This window comes from Homalodisca vitripennis, chromosome 8 (genome assembly GCF_021130785.1).
Source record: "Homalodisca vitripennis isolate AUS2020 chromosome 8, UT_GWSS_2.1, whole genome shotgun sequence".
Lineage (NCBI taxonomy): Eukaryota > Metazoa > Arthropoda > Insecta > Hemiptera > Cicadellidae > Homalodisca > Homalodisca vitripennis.
The window spans coordinates 118,420,882-118,433,687 of NC_060214.1; the positions used below are offsets into that span (position 1 = coordinate 118,420,882).

The following is a 12,806-nucleotide window of genomic DNA, read 5'->3' on the forward strand; positions in this document are numbered from 1 at the left end:
GTCAAATACAGATATTAATTACTCGGGATAGATTTATTTATAATGAATGTTTGCCTGCGTTATGTAAAATAGTGTGTGTTAATTTAAAATGTGTTAGTTTTAATTTATCTGGTGTGTTTTACCAACAAACTACCCGCTGTTAACACGGCAAATATTGCCGGCTTGATTAACATCTTGATGTTTCAAACCGAACCGTTCGTTTAGTTAATTTAATTAACCTGACTTATTTTGTCGTTTGCTTAATTTAATACACATTTTAAAAGCAGTTTCAACATTTATTTATCGCGTATAACTGTTTATATATATTTTTAATTATTCAATGTACGTCGTAGTTTACTTGTAAAATAAGGGTTACGCCTGGTTTAATTTTAATTAATTTGTATGTTTTGCAGGTAAAAAGGCGCTAACATTGAAGAGTCCAGTCTGTAAGTTTAAAGCGTGTGGGTTCAGATTTAATTTTGTATTGTAATACGTAATTTAAACGAGGATAATTTTACGGAGTAAACAGAGTGGTTTTGGTTTTATAATAAGATAAATATATAATATTGCAACTTTTACACTCTAGATCCATTATTTAAAGTTTATGCTTTGTTAGTATTTATTAGCTGACATATATAATAACAAAGCATAGAAGAAAAAGTATAATGAGTAACAGCTAGATACAAGTGTTATGGATTCCACGAGAAATTACGTATAAAAGCTAATGCTTCCTTTACTAAGCCAGAGCTTACGAAATGCTAGCATTAAAAACTATGAGACTGTCGAAAATTGAACATTTAGTTTAAATTAAGTCATGAAAGTCGACCAACACTTAACAACTCAAAAAATATGAACGATTCTAATAATATACAACATTTCTCGTTTCATTTTATGTAAATGATTTGTAAAACAAATCTCGAGTTTGCTATTAATTCAAACAATCGTATTTATCCTTTTTTTACTAACCTCCAGGAAAAAACTACGTTGGTGCTATTTAAAAAACTTTTCCATTCAAATTTCCCCTCTGTGTGTTTGCTAATTTTCGGTGCTTTCAAGAAGGAGGTTTGGGAAAATAATTGCCTGCTAAAGTGTCTTTTCCTTCTTAGAGGGTCTTCATCACGATCAATAGTAATCGTGAATGACTCATTAGTCAAGAGAGTGGATGGTATGAAGATATTTTATCAGTGAATGTTTTAACACCTACAGTTGTAACCTCTTGTTGAAGCGCACTCCAGAAAAAAGTCGGAAGCCCACCACCACCAATGGCCGGTTTTCTTGGAGGGTGTTCATAACGATCCGTAGTAAACGTGAATGATTGATTAGTTAAGAGACTGGGTGTTATGCACATATTCTATCAGTGAATATTTAACACCTTTAGTTGTAACCTCTTGTTGAAGCGCACTCCAGAGAATAGTTTGAAACCCCACCACCACCAATGGTCGGTTGTCTTGGAGGCTGTTCATCACAATCCGTAGTAATCGTGAATGATTAGTCAAGAGACTGGGTGGGAGTGAATATATTCATTAGCGAATGTTTTAACGCCTTCAGTTGTAATACCTTGAAGCCCACTCCATATAAAAGTTTGGAAGCCCACCACCAACGGTCGGTTTTCTTGGAGGGTGTTCATAACGATCCGTAGTAAACGTGAATGATTGATTAGTCAAGAGACTGGGTGTTATGGACATATTCTATCAGTAAATATTTAACACCTTTAGTTGTAACCTCCTGAAGCGCACTCCAAAATAAGGTCTGGAAGCCCACCACCACCAATGGCCGGCCATCACAATCCGTAGTAATCGTGAATGACTGATTAGTCAAGAAACTGGATGGGAGTGAAGACATTCATTAGCGAATGTTTTAAAACCTTCAGTTGTAACCCCTCGAAGCGCACTCCAGAGAAAGTAGTAAGAGGTGATTAAGCACGCCGTATCCTGGCCTGGAGAGATCCTGGTGGGGATATTGACCCCCGAGTGAAGGATGTGGTGTCCCGGTCCGAAGGCACGGCGATCCGCGCTGTAGGGTTGAGTCGCGGAGGGGTGTTGTTATCCTGTCATCAGCTGTTCAACAATCGATATTACCCCCTCTCTCACTTCCCCTACAACCCCTCTCTCGCTCCTCCAGCGCCACCTCCACAGCCTCGTGCCCTTAACCTTTTACTCCACTATGACGTGTCGTGTACACAGGACGTTCTTTACATGGCATTAAACGCGGTAGACGAACCCCCCCCCCCCACTCAGTTAACAGTTTCCGGGCACTCTCTTCGTTTTCTGACCTCTACACTATCCGGCATTACTTAGTGGAGCTCATGAACAGAAATAACAAGTCTACATGTATAAACACACGTTATGCAGTAGGCATTGTTTAAATGTAGGCGTTGCATAACTGTCAAGTACGCCTTGTTGCACCACGTAAAAGTGGGCAAATGAGACAATAAGCAATGGTAGATTCCCTGATCAGTTCCATGTAAAATACATTAAATTGGAAATTAAAGAAAATTTAGAACCACTGCTACATACGATTTTAAATATTTCATATGAGCGAAAGAACAGTTTAAGATTGTTTTACTCAGAAACAGAGCGCAAGATTAATAACATATAAAATATGCAATTATCTGTAAATAACCCCAAAAGTCAACTCGCAAGAACGCTTTAGATTTTGATCTGAACATCTCATTTCCGTGTTTAACAATAAAGGTATACTATGATTGGCTATTACTATGTTACGTTTTAAGTTATTTCGCTGATAGATGTTTTAATTCTTTAACGCAAAAAATTATACTATCAACGCAGAAAATAAAAATTTGATAGAAATCGGGAAAATATCCTTTGCTGAATATTTACGTAATTTTCATTAAAATATCATACTAATTTAGGATACTACGTACATTACTAATAATAATTGATGAATTGTGTTCAAAAAGTGCGCCTATTACTGCCTCTCGTGTTCACAATTGTGTGTAGATATTAAATTAATCCAAACTATCAGGTATAAAGGATATTTTTCTACGTTGGTAGTATTTTAAGAAATTGTTTAAGGGAAACGATCCAAACCCATTGATGACCTCCCCGGGAGTCGATCCCGTTACTACTCGGTGGATCCACTGTCCTACCCCTAAGGCCATTCGTGTGATCATTCAGCGTAGTGAGTGATCTGTCAGTACCACTCAACTTCCCAAAAATTGCTCTATCCGTAGAGAAAGAAAACGAATTCTATGAAATTTACGGATGGTGGTGGGAAAGTTAATAGTTATCCTGTATATCTAATTACCGTAATACGATTCTTGACTTAATGCACAGTTCTTCCCATGCCGTGCAAATGACAACTTGCAAGGGTCTTCCGCCGACCATGAATAAGATATCAACAACACTGATGTCGTGACGCACCAAGGATACTCCCCGTCTTGAGGAAAATCGATAACCAATCACGAACAGTCTTCCAGTCACGTGACTACCATTAGACCATATGAAGTCGACACAAGTCTATGTACAATGTTGTCATTGCAGTACTTTTGTGAGGAATCAAGGATACTTCCAGTCTTGAGGGAAATCGATAATCAATCACGAGCAGTCCTCCAGTTACGTGACTTTCCCATTAGTCCATATGAAGTCGACACAAGTCTATGTACAATGTGGATCATTGGTGGCCTTGAATTGGTCCAGTCCCTCCCACAGAACCTGTTGTAGATCGTGGTCAATCAGATGTATGAAACATAATAACCGCATGCTCTTCGTGGGTGTCTGGACATGACTCACTAGACCAAACCGGTTCTGACATGTCCGACAGACCCATCATCAGGATCCGTGCACCTAATTGTCTGTCCAAATAAGTCAGTGCGCTGTATCACGCAGAATTTTGCGTTATCACCACGCGCGGGGTAATCTGCAGTTTCTAATGCGACTGTTGACATTTGAAACTCAACTCTTATTGGAAAACTTGCGTTATAACACTTGATAGGGTGGGTGAAAGTTCACCTGGATATCCACTAAACGGTATATGAGATCACAGCGACCGTTAGACGATGTTATACATGTAGTCGTTAGCCTCTTTCGTGAACCATTGATCCTGTCACGTTCACTACTATCCTGCGTCATGATGATCTTAATTAAACTGAATTAACGAACGCACCCTTGGGTATATGAAGCCATTTTTCATAGAATACCTACCTGTACCCAAACTCTATAGTCGCGTTTGTTTACCTCTCGTAGATCTGCGATCCGACGGCCTAAGCGAGTCTAACATCGACATCACCGAGATCCACAACCGAATTAGAATATAAACATTAATTTTGTCATCGAGGTGTGACCATCGATAAAACAACCGAATGCCTAACTGGACGCAATAAAATAACGACCTACGACCGTTTCTAACTACGACTTGGAAATACAGTTAATCAACTGTAACCTAGAAAACAGGTTAGATGCAACTGCCGTAACAACCAATGAAAACAAATAACCATCCCGTTCACGCAACTAATATTAATGGTTCACCATTAACTATCAATTACTTCGACAAGCTGCATATTGCAACGGGTTGCGGTAAACCCGTTTCTTTGGCCTCACAATTTTACTTAGAAATCTAGTTATTGTAAATGATGTGCTAGGCATGCCATAATAAGGTTTGATCCTGGAAATAAGAACTAATTTGTAAGGACACGACCTGGGTTTTCTTGAAATCGAAAATGAAATTCCTCATAAGATGGGAAATTCAATCCGATTGCTAGAAAACACCAGGTGTGTGCTTGTACAATCCAAATGGACTCTGAAATTTTGGCAAATGTTTTTGGAAATGAAAAACCAATGTATAGACGGAAGTTTCACTTTAATATTCACTTTACCTTTTTCACGTAGTTTATCCTTGAATCAGTGCTTTCTCCACAGTACCTCAGGCCGGGCGCACCCCCGTCTTATTGTTCAAGATAGACTTACTGCACGGTCGCTCCTAATGAAAACTCATTTCCTATATCATACATTAATTAAATAGGTGTTACAAAACTTTTCAAATGATGGTTTACAAAATTACACGTACAAGATGTACTCTTAAGAGCTCCATAATGTGACAAGTGCCGAATTTTTTGAACCGTCCGGTGAAGAACAAAAACTAAGATAGTAATTAAATATTTTTTTATTTAATTCTAAAATTTCACTATCAACACAACAGTACGGTTATGAATTGTTGGTAATATAAAACTTTGCCTTAATCGGGTAAAAAGTTCTCGAGGTATGAGTGTTCAAAGTCGTAGTTTTGTTGAAAAGTGCAAAAAAATCTAATATTTAACATTTTGATCCAAGTTGTCAGAAAGTCATAACAAAAGATTTACCAGCCATTGCAGTTCTGTATTTAATGAAAATACAATATACACGACCCAGATTGAGACGCCCACCCTATTTGTCGCACACTTTACCTGCCATGTAACGCCTTTTATTGTATCGGTCCTCGTCACAATAACTAGCACTCGTGGTTGTAAGTGATTGACATTATACAGGCGTAGAAATAATACACCTAACATTCCAAAATTATTGTAGCTGTATAAGTTCGTTTGTGGTTAACTTTCAAACTGGAGTATCTAACATTTTAATCCGAGAAAGTCATAACAAAAGATTTACCAGCCATTGCAGTCCTCCATGTAATAAATGTTGAGTATAAAAGACCCAGATTGAGTGTGGTATGCGAGTAGAATACAATTTAAATAGTTTTGAAATATCTGATACGAGAGTTCTGACTGTTTGTGCTTAATAGATCACTTCCCAAGAGTTGTAACAGTTACAAAATTTAATTTTAGTAGGTCTAGAATAATATGTAAACATCGAAATATTGATTTTTCTGAGCCTCCTCACCACAGGGGGCTAGAAATATAAAGACATCACCACGTAGTTTATAGTTTCCATAACCCTGATGAAAGGATGATAAATAATACGCACGGAACTGACGGAGACGCCCACCCTACTTGTCGCACACTCTACCTGCCATGTAACGCGTGTTATTGTATCGGTCACGTGACCAACAGTTTATCGCGGCAGACAGCTGGTGCCGACGTTTATTTATTTACATCTCACCTGATTGGCCAAACATTAGTTCGCGCCGCGTTTAAACAGATGATCGGTGTTGCAATTATTTCGCTCCAGTTGCCGTACAGGTCCCTTCGACTTTCAGACCGGCAGCGGCATCTCTGTTAGACTCTGACTCATGAATGACTTATGATTCAAATAACTGTATAGAGTTACGCTGAAACACAGCGAATTTTACTACTATTGACTTTCACTGTATTCTGATCTTTGGAAACGGCAATGTTAAAACTGCACATTGGCAGGTCTACGAGTATTTCTACTTTTCTGCAGGCTATAAATATAATTATCTACAATTTTGTTTGATTTTTTAAAATAAAAATCATATAAAATTGAGTTTTTATTCTTATCTTATCATGTTGCGTAGGTACTGATTTATTAAAAAAAAAACATTCGTTCATATTATTATATAGTTGCAAATATTTTGACTGTTCTGTTTTGGCGTTTCATGTGCTTTTGAAATACAAACGTACAGTTTTGGAATTATACTTGTGTAAAACCTTTGAAACATTGTGGCAATTCTTCATTGTACTATAGAAAAATAAGCTAAAATAGTTTACTTCAAGAAAAACGTAAACCAACAAATTACTAATAGAAACCTAGACATCTGATTTTTTTAGTAATACGTTTATGTTTCGAAAACTGTATGATGTCCATAAGACATTGATATAATTATCAAAAGTATATTCGATTTTGTTCAAAAAGAACTGGTCCATAAAATAAAATTTAGTGTATACTACTAGTTTTAATATATTATTATTTAAATTGAAGTCACAACTCAATGGAAGCATGCAACATATAGTAATATAGTTGACAGAAATATAATTAAATACCTGATACCCACCGAGCTACCAATACATAATATCTGACATTATATGAAATCTTGGAAATCGTATTCTGAAATAATGGTAAAATAATGGTGGACTGGTTTGGCTTTACATGAATTTATCAATTTTTTTTTAATCTAAAGATTTAAAGTTTTTGCCAATATATTTAAAATAAGTTATATCAAAACATTAAAGTTATGTATATATTGATATTATAATCAAATGTAGAAGAATGCAAACGTCTGTGTAAAATATTATTTGGAAAGATAATTTTCAAAAGACTTTGTTTTGCCATATTTTTAGTGTAATCACACTGTCTGCAAATTTACACTGAATTTACTTAAAAATAAAAAGTATTCCAAGTAAGAATACAGTTTAAAATACTTACTAGTAGTTTATCTCTCAGCAATCTTGTAATCCTTAGTAATCCCTAGTAATGCCAAGTTCATTCCCTTAAGTTCAAGTTTATCCTGTCTTTTCCGTGTCCTTGTCTTTTGTAGAGGAACGTCTTTTGTTAACATTTTCAGACAAAAATTCTGTCTGAAAGTGCTCAGTGTATTATAAACTGTGCTGGCGCCCATTTTGATTTAGCCTTCATTGTTTCTATATTGGTATCGGATATTTTGAACAATTTGCAAAATAAAATAAAACCAAATATTAATATGTGTGAAAATAGGATAAACTCAAAAGCGTTTAAAAGGGTAATCACATATTTAAAATTATAAACCTTCCATATGCTGAACGATTATTACGGGTATTCTTGTAGGCTAAAAGTCTACACGTTCCATCACAGCCGGTTTTTATATTTATTTATTTTATTTTGCTTCTTTTACCAAGTGAGAGTGGATTCAACACTGTTAAATGACAGTCGCAAAATTGTTACCCATTCAATGTATAAGAGCCTAAAAATGAAATCCACGACATTAAAAACGTTAACTTGTACTTAAACAAAGTATCGGAGTTTAAAAGATAATAATTTTAATTTAAATAATAAATACTCATAATTATTGAAAAGTGAGTTAGTTTGGAAAATTATTAAATTTAAGTCAATACTCCCTTTACCAAGAGAAATGCCAAAATTATTTGATAATTCTTTTTAGATAAAGTTGAATAAGTATTTATCCAGTATTTAATGCTCTTTTCATCACAAATCTAAAGAAATGCCCTTCGCCCCAAATTTAGAAAAAATCTAAGTTGTGTTATGAATAGAATTTATAGGATTTGAATTTATCTAACAGTATTGACATTTTCTAATTTGTTAGGTCACAATTTACAGATTACCATGCAGAAATTCAGCTGTAACATTTACATCAAACTTTTTGAAAAAGGGAAAAAATCCGATACGAGTTAAAATAAATCTAATTAACATCCCGTAGAGATCGTTTTCATTGTAGAGGAACACAAAAGTGTTGCTTTGTTGCCAGTCGTGTACAGCCACAGCTCCAGAGCGCTATCTGTTATCATTAGCAACGGAAGTAGTTTGTGGTTTGGGCTCTCATTTATCGAAACTTATGTAGCATTAAACCGCAACGGCCTGGCTTTGTTGCTCTGTATTGGTTTTGTTATCTGTTGGGTTTATTGCAGAGATTATAATTTAGTACAGCATCCCGAGACTTTTATATGTCTAGGACAAATGTGATCTAACTTTGGGTACTAGTGCATATAAAGGGTATCACACGAGGGGCTGGAAAAACTGGAGTGGAATTTCTGCACGAAGCTTCACTCTAACATAGACATAATTGACGTTGATGGTGGTGCATGTCACTCCATGGGATTTGGGTGAGCGTTAGCGAATATTTTTACATCGGTATAACCATGACGGCAACGGGACAAGAGCAGAATAAATCAATTTAGCAACAAACCGGATACAATCCTATGGGATTTCAACTTGTGAAATTTTTATTCGTAGGGTAAAATATAAAAGTTGTAGATCGGAGAGTCAGTGTTAAAAGTTGGTGACGTGATTTGATTTCAGTGCGTTGAAGTAAATTCCCTTGTTCAACGGAACTTATTCTTTTAAACACTCCTTAATAGACAAAATGTGTAAATGTACAATGTTGAAAGTTAACTCGAGAAAGACTTGCATGCATTTTTCATTCCTACATAGAGAAGAATAAGTTCTATCATGGTGGATGGAATTTTGCTGAACTTAATTGAAGTCACTAAGTAGGTTAGCACAATGTCTCTTCTATCTGCTAGAGGGATGTAAACATTTCTTTTCTGTGTGATGGTCTGTCTGCTGGACATCACGAGAACGAAAAGAACCTCAGCGAAGCCTATTGTGTAGGCTGTAGGTGGTGTTGCGTAATTCTCCTAGTTCTGAACATTGGTTATTGCAATTATTTGTCCATGTGGACAACACTTCTGCCGCGATGTCTTGTCAGTTTTTGCCCACTCATCGCTTGCGTTAGCCGGAACTTACTCCGCCACACGACGCTACTATGAAAAAAGTTACGAAAACATTTGCTTAGCGAGGAGGGGGTTGATAAAACAGAGAGAACCCCACAGAAGAAGCGTTGTCAAAGTAATCGCCCCCACGTGCAGCACACTTGCTAGGACGGGATGCGCTTCTGGAGGTTGCAGACTCCAGGCCTGTAGCTGAGAATAAAAGCCCCATGCTGTTACATGATGGGGGGGGGGGAGATTTCGAGAGAGGGTATTTTTAGCATCTGTTGGTTGGGCCTGTTTCCTTGTCAATGTTTAAGGTGTCAGTTTTGAGGTGGAGGATGAGTTGGTATCCACACCTCCCCCCAATCAAGTATTTCTGCCTTTCAAACATTCCATCTCCAAGACCGTTAATTTTGGGCGTATCCAACTTCGAAGCACCAAGTTAACATCCATCAGTTTGGGAATCTTTCTCTACTCATATCTGCACTTGAGAGATCATGGAACGCATGCTGGATTTCCTAAACTCCCTTATCTTTTTAACGATTGAGAATGTCCACATTTCCTTTTGAGATTTGCAACAGCACATTAAATGAGACCGATTCACAGTGTCCCTTATATATAAATGAAGCTCCGTAAAATTTAAAGTCTATAGATCAGTTCGTATTCAAGATATCTCGTGAATAGACAGATAGACTTCGCTCAAGCTCATCCAAAAGCAGATACAACGAATTATTGGCAGAACGTAGCGAACATGTTGCGCAGACGTACTGACAGGTGGTGGGGTAACGTTTTAACCCCAAAATCAGTAGACTTCTTTTTTTGGACCAAGAAGAACCTCTGTACTAAGTTCCAAGCCTCTATCGAGAGTTATCGAATATACGGATGGAAAATAACATTTTAATAAGGTCATGTCGGGTACTTAAGGAAGAAGAGGACTTTGCAAATTATATTATGTGTATGAGTTAGTGCCAAGCAGTAAAGCCCAGGGTGCCGGGACGGTAGTTGCCGCCCTGCTCGGAGATCCCAGTCTGAGAGTCAGACGAAGCTCCAGATGAGAGACCTCGATACCTGTCCGTCTGTTCAGTGCGGATGGCGGACGGACAGGAAGCATATGGCGTGTTTTTGTACCGTCATATGGTCTCAGCGGGGTAGCCTCCACCTTCCATCCCAGCTTGCTCCGTCCGACACCACCCCCTGCATTTGGAATCCTGTCATTACAACGTCGCTTTAAATTATAGAACAGATACAAAATCACATACGTGTCGAATTTGATTGTTTTGTGTAGACCCCAAAATTATACGGTTTAGAAGAGTGTAATGTATTTTCTGTTTTTATTTATTGTGTATCTTGAAATTAGATTATCGGTAGATGACATTTGTTAAATTTTATACTACATTTTCAATCGAAGTACGGTAAGTGATAGTATGAGATTATTGTGTATCTTGAAATTCGATTTATCGTTAGGTGACATGTTTCAAATGATACAATGCATTTTAAATAGGTATTAAGTTGGGGAAATCATAATATAAAGTTTTTGTGTATCTTAAAAGTCAATTTATCGATAGGAGAAATTTTGTAAACGTTACACTGAATTTTAAATAGGTAATCAAGTTCGGGGAATCATAATATGAGATTATTGTGTCGATTTATCGATAGTCTATATTTTCTAAAGTTGCAGATAAATCATCTTCATCCTCGTGCAGTGGCGGTTGGAAGGGACAACCGAATGAATAATTGCTTCAAGAATAGACGACAACTGACCACCTTCCTGTTGTCAATTGAACACTCACTCCTGTAAATTGACCTCCTACAGTCGGAGGCCGGCAACAGTTGGCCGCGGGAAACGACGCAGATCGTTTGAATAATATCGATAATAGAAAAAAGATTATAATTGAATACTTGTGGCACGTTTTGACTCCAGCACCTGAGAATTCTTCCAAAATTCAAGTGGAGTAATTAGATCACGCTTATCAATTAGTCACTAAATCAAAATCGACATCTGGACTAAATACACTGTAAAAAGCAATATGATCTATATACTTGCTCTATATAAATTATATATGTATACATTCAAAAACTACAAAAAATGTTTTATTTTATTTAACTAGAAACGGGACATTTTTTAACAATTAGTAATTTTAATATTTAAGGCCAGTTTTCAAAATTTGTTATAATACACCAAAGAAGGATAAAAATTACCGTGTAAATTGAATCTAAATGTAGATTAAAATAATTCAGTTTCTACTGAAAATTATATGTTTACTTTTGTTTATATACGCCATATTATATTTTACGTCATTTGAAACGACAATTTAATCGACTTTTCTTTATATTTATACAGTATATGTGTACAGTTTTTTGTTAAAACTTGCTGTTTGATTGACGGATGAAAGCCAACATAATGTTGGCAGTTTTTATTAAAGTGTTATATCTGGAGAGAGGTATAACGTAGCCAATATGACGCATGTTATCCTCATATACGTAGCGCATTTTCAACATTCTGGTCCAATGTTTTGAAAATAGGGCTGCTTAGATGAATTATAATTTACCTTGTCTAGTAGGCCAGTTTTATGCCGATATGATTTAGCAATTCTTATCAATTCCTATTTCGTCTGTAACTTTTCCTAAGTAACAGAAACTGCTAACCATAAACATAATGCTTGCTCTTTTGGACTTATTTTTACTTATTTCTCGTTCAACATTTCAATTAACTAAAACTATTTCAGGTAGTGCAATTTTACGTTAAGTATAAAATAAATTGGCTTGTATTGTGCGCCAGCGATGGTACATGTTATGACAACAGCATGTAGATTGTAGAATTGGCCATAATACAAGGATGGAAGAGTGAGAAAGGGGTGACGTGTGGGGGAGGGGTTGAAAGGCAAGGGTGAGATTCCTGATTTGACACGTTCTCCTGCATAAACCTGTTTATTTCTTGCCGAGCAAAATGAAAACCTAGTGTATCGCGCACCTCGATATTTGCTAAACATCTTTCTTTGTTGGTTCAGTAAGCGTTACAATGTTAACTTTATACTTCTTCTGGTTTTAACAATCTTTAATTGAAATAAGACACTAGGCGACACGTAACAGACTTCACTGGGGTTGTATGCACATTTTCGGTGTCCTGTACTGAACGACTTGTGCTCTGAGCGCCGCACTGAAAACTGTGCACCAATTGCCTTGTGCTCTGAGCGCCGCACTGAAAACTTTGCACCAATTGCCTTGTGCTCTGGGCGCCGCACTGAAAACTGTGCATCAAGTGCCTTGTGCTCTGGGCGCCGCACTGAATATTATGCACCTAGTGCCTTATGATCTGAGCGCCGCACTGAAAACTGTGCACCAATTGCCTTGTGCTCTGAGCGCCGCACTGAAAACTGTGCACCAAGTGCCTTGTGCTCTGAGCGTCGCACTGAAAACTGTGCACCAAGTGCCTTGTGCTCTGAGCGTCGCACTGAAAACTGTGCACCAAGTGCCTTGTGCTCTGAGCGTCGCACTGAAAACTGTGCACCAAGTGCCTTGTGCTCTGAGCGCCGCACTGAAAACTATGCAC

The 12,806-nt window shown here is 37.1% G+C and overlaps 1 protein-coding gene across 12 annotated transcripts in view; it reads left to right on the top strand.

Moving 5' to 3' along the window:
* The window catches only part of LOC124367080 (RNA-binding protein Musashi homolog Rbp6), a 1,248,673-nt gene that overhangs the window by 160,040 nt on the left and 1,075,827 nt on the right, over positions 1-12,806 (top strand). The gene's annotated exons all lie outside the window — the stretch shown is intronic.